The 10,579-nt window shown below is 44.8% G+C and overlaps 1 protein-coding gene across 4 annotated transcripts in view; it reads right to left on the reverse strand.

Annotated features, from left to right (window-relative positions):
• Positions 1-10,579, reverse strand: part of ETV6 (ETS variant 6) — a 130,760-nt gene that overhangs the window by 30,446 nt on the left and 89,735 nt on the right. The window lies entirely within an intron of this gene.

Here is a 10,579-nt window from a genome sequence, read left to right on the forward strand (position 1 = left end):
GCTGCTTAACACAGCCTCTGTAACAGTGTAAGCCATTATCAGTCCATGTATGGTTGAGAGAGGTGTATTCAGACAGGCCCACTCCTCCTCCAGATGCCATCACATTAGCAGATGCTATTCCCACACTACAGAGGAAAACCAGTACTGAGACTGTGGCACCTTTAGCACTGTGTTTCCTGTATATTAGCAATGTAACTCTGTCCATAGAAGGGGATATATAATTTTATGGCAAAATAGCAGGGATATCTACTGGTTTGGGATATCACAGATTTTCCAGAGTGCTGAGGAGAATCTGGCACTCCCTTTCTCCCAGCCAGCTCGTACAGCAGATAGAGCCTAGGCTATTGTGTTTACTCACAGGGGCCCAACAAAGTTACCATCAAAATTTTGTCTTATTGGGCCCAGGCAGAGAAGCTTTGGAGGTAAGACAATTCAATATCTGTTCTCCAGACAAATTTAAATAGTTTCCTTCCCATGATAGAAGGAAACTACCCAAGTAGAGAGATTATCTCCAATCCACTGGGTGATAAAAGCTTTCTCTTTTTTTTCCCCTGGTGAAATGACTCATTGTTTGACTTGCTACAAAGCTCACCCACTGTGCATAGGAACATAAAATTTGCTGTATGTGATCAGATCTCAGGTACACAGACTCTGGCAGAAGCTAGTACCTTATGCTTCAGAGGAAGATGAACCTCCCTTCCTTGTATTGCACCTGGCTGATTGTATGCTGCACATGGGAAGAAATTTCCTTCCTGGCACACCATTCTCTGAGATCTGATTACCCTCTTCCTACCAAACACTAAAAGGAACCTGGGAGAGTTGTACCACTCCTGTTTTGGTTTGGTTTTTACTTCTTTAACAGATAGGCAACTCTTTTTTTCTGTTTTAGCAAGAGGTAACATGCAGTGAATTGCATTCTTCTGCTATGCCAGATTCCCAAACAATGGCTTCGGAAAGTCCCAGAATCACAGCTGCATACAGAACTGAACCTCTGTCAGAAAAGGAATTGAGATCATGCCTGAGAAAGGATCAGAGTTGACCTAAGGAAGGGACCTCTGCATGGCAGTAGCAAGAATTTCCTCTGGCTTTCAACTGCACTGTATTATGTGCCACACAGAAACAAGTAGTAGAAATTATTTATTTTTGAAATATTTGAATTCTATTTCCCCTATGAATTAGGGTCTGCTTATTTGGGTCAGAGCTTTCTGTAGGACCTTTCTTTCTGAAGAGCCTGAACTGAGGTGAGGTGCAGATTTGCTCAGAGACATGGAAACCATCATCTGAAATCCCAGAATGAGGTTCATCTTTTGCTGAATACAGAGCTATTCCTGCAGAAAATACACACCAGACCCCAGGCTGCTGCTAGGTAGCATGCACATTGACTGTAGCTAAAAGAGAAAGAAGTAAGACATGATGCAGCCAGACTACAACATACAAAAGGGTTTTAAAAGACCATCTGAGGAGTGCTTGAAATGCTCTTGTGTGGTTTCTTTTGCCTCCCTCTTTGCCATGCCACGCAAGTCATAAATTGCCCAAAGGAGAACTGTCGTGTAGAAATCTAACCAGACTTCTGATGTGCATTTCACAAGATGAGGCATGAAACAAAAGAAAACATCACCGGGAAAATCAGGTTGACAAGGACAGAGTTGTATGATAACTTCATATGAGGTGTGTGCTCCCTTATACATACATAAACGTAATAAATAAACCACTCCCTGTACAAACACAGATCAACATTTCCCATGTGCTGGTGACTTTTGCCATCCGTCCAACTAATGCAAAAGTACCGTGTTAAAAGAGAGGTGCTAGACCCAGAGCAGCCAGGTAAGTTAGACTGGGACAAGCCACGAGCTGTGCTGGCAACTCTGAAAGAGACCCAACGCTTCACACTGCAAATCAGGTCTCTGCTGGGTTTCAGCAGCATCGCTGAAGCTTGTGAGAAAAGCCGCAAAGTAAAATATGACTTCGGACCACTTGGCTTGAAATTACTAAGAATCAGTAAGCAGCCAGTCTAATTCAGTTTGGCTGTCACTAAAATGAGTGGGTGGACGAGCCATATCTCTCCATCCGTGACGTGACACCGTAATTAAATAATTACATTGTGTGGAAGACATAAGATGCTATAAAAGAAGTTAACTGCTTTTTCCTAGATGGATTGCTTTTTCTTCTGTTTCACTCCCTTCCTGCACTCCTGCTTTCCTGGGAAGTTAGTTTCTCAAAAACACGTCCCCACTGCATGCCCATTTGTTTTGTGAGGCTGAACCAGTTCAGTCACAGAAGGTTTTTCTAGGGGTGTACACCAGTGTTGCTAAAAGTTCTTCAGAAACTGTCATTCAAAAATTAATTCCTTCATGTGCAGTACAGCATCTGCTGAACTTGTAATGCCACCTTCTTGGACCTTTCTTAAAAAAACTACTTGGTTGTGTGAAAACAAGGTCATGAGAAGGTTGGCTTTGCAGCTGAAGGGATTTTACAGCACAGTGTACATTGCTATCAGTAGGTCCTGAAAATGGTTTCCTGTACTGTCCATGAAAGAAAACTTAATCCCGCTCACACTATTTTTCTTCTTTGGATGCTGTTTCTATTTTCCCCTCTCCATCTTCTCTTTTAGTCTCATGCACACAGTGGAGGAAAATGGGCTCTTTTTATCTCTCTAGCTTTATTCTCTGCAAAAGCTAACAGCAGTGTCTTCAACTAACAAAGATATTTACCAAGCAGAATGAAATGGGGTAAATGAGAGCTGTGTCGCAAAATGAGGGCAGAGTTTTGCCTGATGAACTGACTGTTGAAATCAGTGTGAAGGTTTTGCTGCTTTCAGTAGGTGCAGATCAGATACAGGGGAAGCTGCCCTTCTCCCAGCCTGCCCTCTTGGTGGCCAGCGTTGCCAAGAACTTCACAGGGTGAATTTTGACCTGAGAGTCAGACCTATCTCCACTCCCATCTCTGGCATTGCTCTGCTGGTTGAAATCTGGCAAGCATTCCCAACTGTGGCCTCCTTATCTCTATAGTGTAAAAATAAACAACAAAACCTCCTTGAACTCAGTAGCTGAAAGCAGGTTAGACAAAGGTGTGTAACCCATCTAAATCTGGCTCTGTGAGATTCAGTGCATTTTCTGTCTTCCGTCCGTTTCCAAGCACCACCTCCAGTAGAGTAAAATGCAATAACTTATTGACATGTTTATAAGCTGACAGCTTCATATGCATTAAACAGGGAGCAAAATTCGTGCTCACCTTTCTAATGCCGCAGGCTGGTGCACCGGTGTCTTAAGAGATTATCTACTTCTGCGGCATATTCCTCACCTGAAATCCTGTTTCTAACACCTGTTACACTAGCTACCTTATAAATGGTGGGAATGATCAATTCTCATGCTGCAGGGCACAAGCTGGTAACCATCTGGAGTGCAGAAGTAATCCATACTTCATTCCTTTCTATTCCCAAGCAGCAAATCCAAGTACAACGGTGTCATGGTTTGAGATAGCCCCAAAATCCAATCCCCTAGTCTAAGCCCCCTCCCACATCTCAACCTAATGTGAGATGGGTTTTTTCAGACAAAACACACCAGACTCAGAATGGGGAAAGGGAATATATTACAATGACTGTACAATAAATACCATATCACATTATACACACGATCACAATATCTCTACCATGACATATGTATTTACAATGGACCAGATCTCTTCTCCCCTCCAAATAAAAGTCCAGGAGGGAAAGAAGGACAGATCCCTTCCAGTCTCTGAACAGCAGGAGTATCTTCCAAGGCAGCAGGTTTCTTCTTCTCATGCATGCAGCAGCTGTGGCTGGCTTTCTGCCAGCACTCACGAGGGAGGTATCCAAGCTCCCTCGGCCCCCTTGACGCAGGCAAAGGGGTCTTCCGTGGGCTTCGTCACCCCAGACAAGGTCGTTTCACCACGGTCATATCACGAGACACAGGGGGTCTTCGTGACGGTCTGGTATCTCCAGGAGACTCAAGCTCCTTGCAGGGTCTCTGTGCCCTGTTCTCAGGCTGCCACCGTGGCAGCAGTGCGAGGGGGGAGCCAAGGTCACCCCCTCTGCATTCCATCTGGCCGTCCCGGTCCAGCTCCGGGACATCTTTGAGCTTCTTAGCTCCTCTCTCTCTGGTGCTGCTATACTCCGAGGCTCCTCTCAAATAGGAGTCCATCTATTCCTCCTTTCTCGGAGGTCTCAAGGGAGTTTTGGGGTCTGGTATTCAGTCTCACCCCAAACTCTGTAGCTCTGCTGCTGGCTGTCTCTCTCTCTCCCTTTCCAGGAGTCCTTTCTGTGATGCTGCATGTCTCTGTTGCTTCTCCGGTTCAGGTCTTATCTGTCCTGGCTCTGTGCCACCGTTTCTCTGGTCAGTGCTGGCTGCTGCTCTGCGCCCATGGAGAAAAAACATCTCCTGGCATAACTACAGACGTTTAGTCCAGTCTAAGACTGTTCCAAGTCTCTGTAGCCCCCAACTGGGGCTGGGGGGGCCCCAGAGGCCCCGAGGGGCTCTGAGCCCCTTCCTCGTGGCTCTACAACATGGCCACCACTTCCAACAACAACCAAAACTACAACTCATCTCTTCCGGTGAGCTTGTGATATATTTACATTTTTGCAGGAGCGCCCATTGGGCAAAACTTCAAAACTTCCAGGGGTTTCCACCCCTTGGGGTCTACCACTTTTCAGTCTCTGGGGGAAAAAACAAGGTCCAAACCACCACAAACGGAGAGGAGCTGATGAGGTAATTTACACTTTGAAGTAGCCAGTAAACATGTTTAGCACTTACACCAAGTGACAGAGGCATGAACAAGAGGAGCGTTCTGCTCACCTAGTATAACCTTCTGCACACTGAACTACACAGACAGCAATATTTGCATCTGACCACAGAGTTTTGGTGGGGTTACAACTTTGTTTTTTGAAGAGATGTAGCCAACCTTGAACCTTGCAAAGCACTCATATTCAGCATCTCCTTCTTTGGTTGGGAAGACAAGGTATGTATTTTACAGTATGAGTTGCTATGTACAGTGCATGTAACAGATACATCTAAAATGTGAACTTTAATGTACCACAGGCTCTTTTCACCTTGACTCATTTTGGAACAATCTGAAGGCACAAATCCAATGTAAAATGTGATGTAGAGAACCACTGAGAGCTGCTGTTCTGTTTTAGTTTCGATATGAGGACACAGCTACATGACAGCATGCGTGATGGAAGCACCATTCGTAGTAAATGTCATCTAACTTTTTGTTCCTCTTCAGCGAGGCTCTCCACCCTCACGCCTGGCTGCCTGGCGGGCAGGATGATGATATGAGAAGGGAGTAAAGACAGACCTCTCATTTATCCCTGCTTTCTGCAGGGTAGACAGAATTGTTCGCACTCCCACGCCAAAAACTACTTAGCATGGTTGGGCAAACAGCAAAAGGGACAGTGTATGCAAATCAGCAGCTGGTTTCTGAATACCCAGGGACAGATGCATCATCACTGGCAGCATGACGGAGGCCAGCTCTGTCTGCAGCACAGTACTTTGAGCCATTAGTGGGAAAATGATGATGGAGAAGTTCAGAAGACTTGAAAGTCTGCTACCAACTAACTCTTTAGGAACTGATGCTCTCTTTTTTGTTACCGATTAACAAAATTTTTCCATGGTCCCATAAAGCATAATATGTAGCTCTGAGTATGATGGTGTATGTCAAGCAGGAGTGGGGCAAGAGGTTGTGTTTTTTTCTTCATTTCTGTGTAAAGGCAACACAGTCTGAAAAAAAACCCCATATGATTAGATTTAAATCCTTTTCCCAGAGCACCTTTTAAAAGTCCCTTTGTCTCTCATATCTTTGTTTGAAAAGCTGGTCTACCAAAATGCAAAGAATTGTCACGGGGCTTTGCCAGTTAACATCTGAAATGCTTTTAAAGTGCAAAATGCTGCACAGCTTCTTCAAATGACTATGGTTCAATATTCCTGTGGTGCTGGGTCTGCTGCTCTCTGGTTCCCTATTCAGAGATACTGATTGTTGCTGCCAGGGACCCTGTTCTGGTATCATGCTCGAACCTGACAGAACAATCCATGACATGCTGCTCCCTGAAAAGGGCTGTGCTGAGCTCAGTGCTGAAGGCCGTTTCAAATTTAAGGCCAAGTTGGGCACTGAGGTCCTCCTGAAGCAGCAATTCTCTGCTGGAGCTGCTACACCGATCTCTTACCACAAGTGCCTTCCCCATAGTGCCCAGCACTGGCAGGCTCCAACCCACAGAGTGCTCAGCAGCTCTTCAGAACTCTCACCGCTGTGGAAGGTAAAGGTGGGAAGGTTAAGGATCTTGCTTTCTCAGGAAGCTTTTCTAATTCCTCAGAGGAGGAAAATGGGTGACAGAAAGCTATGGCGTGTTCCCATGCAGATGGACAGTGTAAGTAAGTGCCTTCTGGGACTGCTCTTGCGTTGGCATACAGGTGGAAGATGCAGCCCTGCCACAGGATAAACGCTGTATCGCTGGTGGTCTGTGCACTTGCTGTTAGGAGTAGGGGACAGAGGTCTGGTGTGCAGTGATGTGCCTGACCACTTGCTCCTTCCAGCAGGTGCCACTTGACTCAGATACTGCAGAGCCAGCTCTCTATATAGGATGAGGTAATACCTGCAACCCAGCAGCAATGAATAGCCACTGCTTCTGCAGTGGTCCTCAGAGATAAGCAAAGGTAGAAAATGAAGAAAAGGTTAATCCTGGCTAATCCTCAGAGAGAATTATTTGGGAAGTGAGTACAAACTGGTACAAAGGAAATGCACGGCAGCACCTGAAAATGCACCTTTAAGGGTCTTGTTAAGGAACAGATTATTAGATAGGGAACAGAGGAGTTGTGTGATGGGCAGGAAGAGAGACCATAAGTAAGGCTTGCATGTCCTTTGAAAAGGTCTGAAACTGCCTGTAACCATAATGAAAAGGCTTTGGAAGCCTCCTACACTGCTAGGAACAGAGGGTGAAACAGCTTTTTCAGTGGTAATCTGAAATAAAAGACATAAGCTTATTTCTCCTGGTATCCTGTTGAACAGGGTATTAGAGGTAGAGCAAAAGTGCAGGTAATGCTCTGTGCTTGCTCCTGAGGCCTTCATGTATGCAGACATCTGCAGAAACAAAGTGAAGCTCTGTGCTGGGTTTCTGCCATGCTGACTTTGCTAGTGTGTGCTGCCCTGTGACCTAGCCCTTCCCCTTTCACTGTCTGTACACAGACCCTGAAAAGCTGACACACCCGAACCCCTTGGGGTTTCAGGGTCATAAAATAAATAAAATTGCTTTCCTAATGCAGCCATTGGAAAGTCTGTAAGAAACATATTGATTGGAAAATGCTCAATTAGAATGGTCAAGCTCTAAGCTCTCATCCAGGGAAATAAATCTTTTCAATTGCTCACACCCAGTGCCAAGCTCAGCTTCCTGGAAGCAACTATGGCCCTTTCTGGAAATGAAGTGAAAATCCCGTGTTCCACCACCTGCTGACATTACACATGGTTTGCATTTGCTGATCAAATGCACAAGTATGACTTTAAATTAGCTTGTTGGGCTGAGACAGCTCACTGATTAATGATGGCAGATGAAGTCACCTGTACAAAACCCTAAAAATCTGAAGTCTGTGTTAATAGTAAAGGAGGGAGGAAAGGCCACACACTACAGAATTTAAAATGAAGAACATATTCCTTCTCATTCTATAGCCAAACCCTTTTAGTTGCAGAGACAGGTTAGTAACTGAAGTACCTCTCTCAGACAAAATTACTCAGCTATGCCTAAGATCCCCCACTCTAGCAAGTCAGAAAAGTCCCTGAACACTGCTGATCAATTCCTGAAGTCCTTCGAGTTGTAGCTGATGTCAGAATAAAGCCTCTAGTGCAACCCCAGTGATTTCGTGTGGCGATCTGTGCTGAATTTCTTCTGAGATCTGTATTTGACCTATAGCAGCCACTTGTTCCCCTTCTGTTTGCACTGAATCATACAGAACTAGCCTATAGAATGAGTGGACGTTAGGATGTAACCCTCCATCCTCTCTGAGCTGCCCCATTTTGGGATCAGTCAGAAAATGTTATAATGCTGGAGCAGTCTACCTGCTGCTGACAGGCAGCCTGATAAAAGAATACACAGGACAGGACAAACCAGTCTGGGTAATAGTACTGGTATGTTTGTTGAAGTGGCCAGGGTTTGAGGTTCTGAAAGGGAAAAACTACCAAAGAAGCAAGCAACCACAGAGGTGAAGAAAAGACCAGCAGGTTTTTTAGGCACTTATTCCATGAGCTACGTCCAAGAGCTTTCAAGAACTCTGCAGACAGCTCTGGCTTCCTCTCGTTGTTTGCAAAACTTTCATAGAAGCCTCAAAAGAGGTCTACTTCCAGGGCACGGTGAAGGCTGGCATTTGCATCTGGGTACCACATTCAGAGAAGGCCAGAGTGTAACAGCAGTTCAGAGAGCCATGGACAGCATAATGGCATCTGGTCACTGCAGACGCTTAGCTGCCACCACATTTGCTGCACACAGGAAAGAACTCGCAGATGACCCCTCTCTTTGCTCCGTGCTGTGCCAGGAGGCAGAAGGTAGGTGACCATGATATTCCTACCAGAGCAGTTTGTGCAACACAAGCAGTGGCAGTGGAATGAGGAATGGGGAAATGTTGGTTTCAACCTGCTCCCAGTTATAGTCTTAATCCACTGCTGACTTCTCAACCAATTTTTGGCTGTTGTCCATGGAGCAGACATTGCTTTCCTACTGCGCCATTCCAAAAGGAGCTGAAAGAAATGTCTTCTGTTGTGTATTTCCTTGTATGTGCAAAAACTATATCCAAAACAAAAGTAGCTGAGCCCTGACAATGTCATAGAGTAGCTAGCTCAAAAGACAATGCTGCCAGAAGAAAACAGTTTTGCCAGTAGAAGTCAAAGGATTATAAAAACTTCAATTTTCTTCTCAGCAACTCATTATTGTTTCAAATCAATCTGTCTTAATCCAGGTCAAAAAATCAGGTCTAATAAACATTCTTTATGTTTTTTCTGTATTGGTTATGGCCACTGCTGATACTTACTATTAGTAATACTTGCACATTTACATTACACAGTGCCTTTCAATTGCAAACACATTAGATTCTTATATCTGTTTTATAGATGTGAGGAACAAAGTCACTGAATGCCTGCCCATACACTAAATCTCTTATAAGAGGGATTGAATTTAGGAACTCTATTCTGCTCCTCTTTACAACTTGCCAAATGCAGAGCATCTTTACATTCTTAACATCTACTTTTCCTTCCCGCTCTCTGTATCAATTATTTGATGCATCCTGGCAACACTAATTTAAAGGTAAACAACCCAACTCTATATTAGAATGCATGGTCAATATGTGCTGTTTCTTTCTTTTAACCCAATATGGCCTTGCTCCCTGGCTAGGGTGTTAAAGATTTGTAAGTAATTAGAAATAAATTGATCTCGGTAGCCTTGACCTACATGTGGTTTTACTTAAGTGTTTTGCCTGCTGCCTAATTGTCGTACAGTGGAGCGGGGTGCTCAGACTATTACCGTGCTAACAGGACGTAGCACTAATACTGGTGATGGAACTGAAAGCTCAGGTTTTAGGCACCTGATCAACGTTCCTGAAAGATGTGAAAACCTGAAGAAAGAGTTGCTGCAGTGAATACACCTGCCTAAAATTAAGATGGTTACTTCCAGCAATTTATCACTTTAACCTACCATCAGCTACGTCACCTCAATCTTCCAGTGGCTGCAAACTTAGAGAGATCCTACTGTTTTGTAAGAGAGAGATTAGTAAATCCTTTTTGTACAGCTGAATCAAGTGGAAAAGTTTTGAAATCTCAGTTTCACATATCAACAAAACACCACCAACAACTGCAAGACACTGTAATCCTCTGTATTAAGAAGCTGCCTTTTTCTTACAAGGAAATTTTGTTCTCAGAGGCTCACATCCTGAAGCAGTTGGGTCCCTTTCCAATAAGAAATTTTGGCTGGGACTTTGTTTCCTAACTCAACTGTGATTGTGAGAGCTGGGGAGGGGGGAGTATGTATACAAAGGGCATGTTTTCCAGGCTGTTTCCAGGGAATGTGAGGCCAGCTCCACTACAGAACAGTCTATGCCGTAACAGCAAGATGTTGTCTGTTGGCTTCCTCTGCACTGGGGCTCCAACACTTGTGAGCTGCAGTTGTACTTGCAGATTTTGGCAGCACAGCCAGAATCATGGCTTACTTTGCCTGTAACCATTAAGCAAATCACTGTAGACAAAAATTTACCAACAGCACATGGTAGAAGTACGGCATACTTCTACTGTAGCTGGTTTTGCTTTTGGACCTCTTGCTTATGCATGCATTCTCCTTCAGAGTCCTAATGCAGGAGGGCTATAACAGCTGCTGGGGCCCCTGGTGGTCTAGTGGTTAGGGTGCAGGACTCTCACCGCTGCGACCCGGGTTCGAGGGGCCCCTGGTGGTCTAGTGGTTAGGGTGCAGGACTCTCACCGCTGCGACCCGGGTTCGATTCCCAGCCCCCCGAGCAGATGGAGCTCGTCAGCCTTGTAAGGCAATCCATCTAAGAGAAGGTCACTCTAAACAAACCTACGTCCTGAGACCCTCACT

The sequence above is a fragment of the Lepidothrix coronata genome, unplaced genomic scaffold (genome assembly GCF_001604755.1).
Source record: "Lepidothrix coronata isolate B3197 unplaced genomic scaffold, Lepidothrix_coronata-1.0 Scaffold255, whole genome shotgun sequence".
Classification (NCBI taxonomy): domain Eukaryota; kingdom Metazoa; phylum Chordata; class Aves; order Passeriformes; family Pipridae; genus Lepidothrix; species Lepidothrix coronata.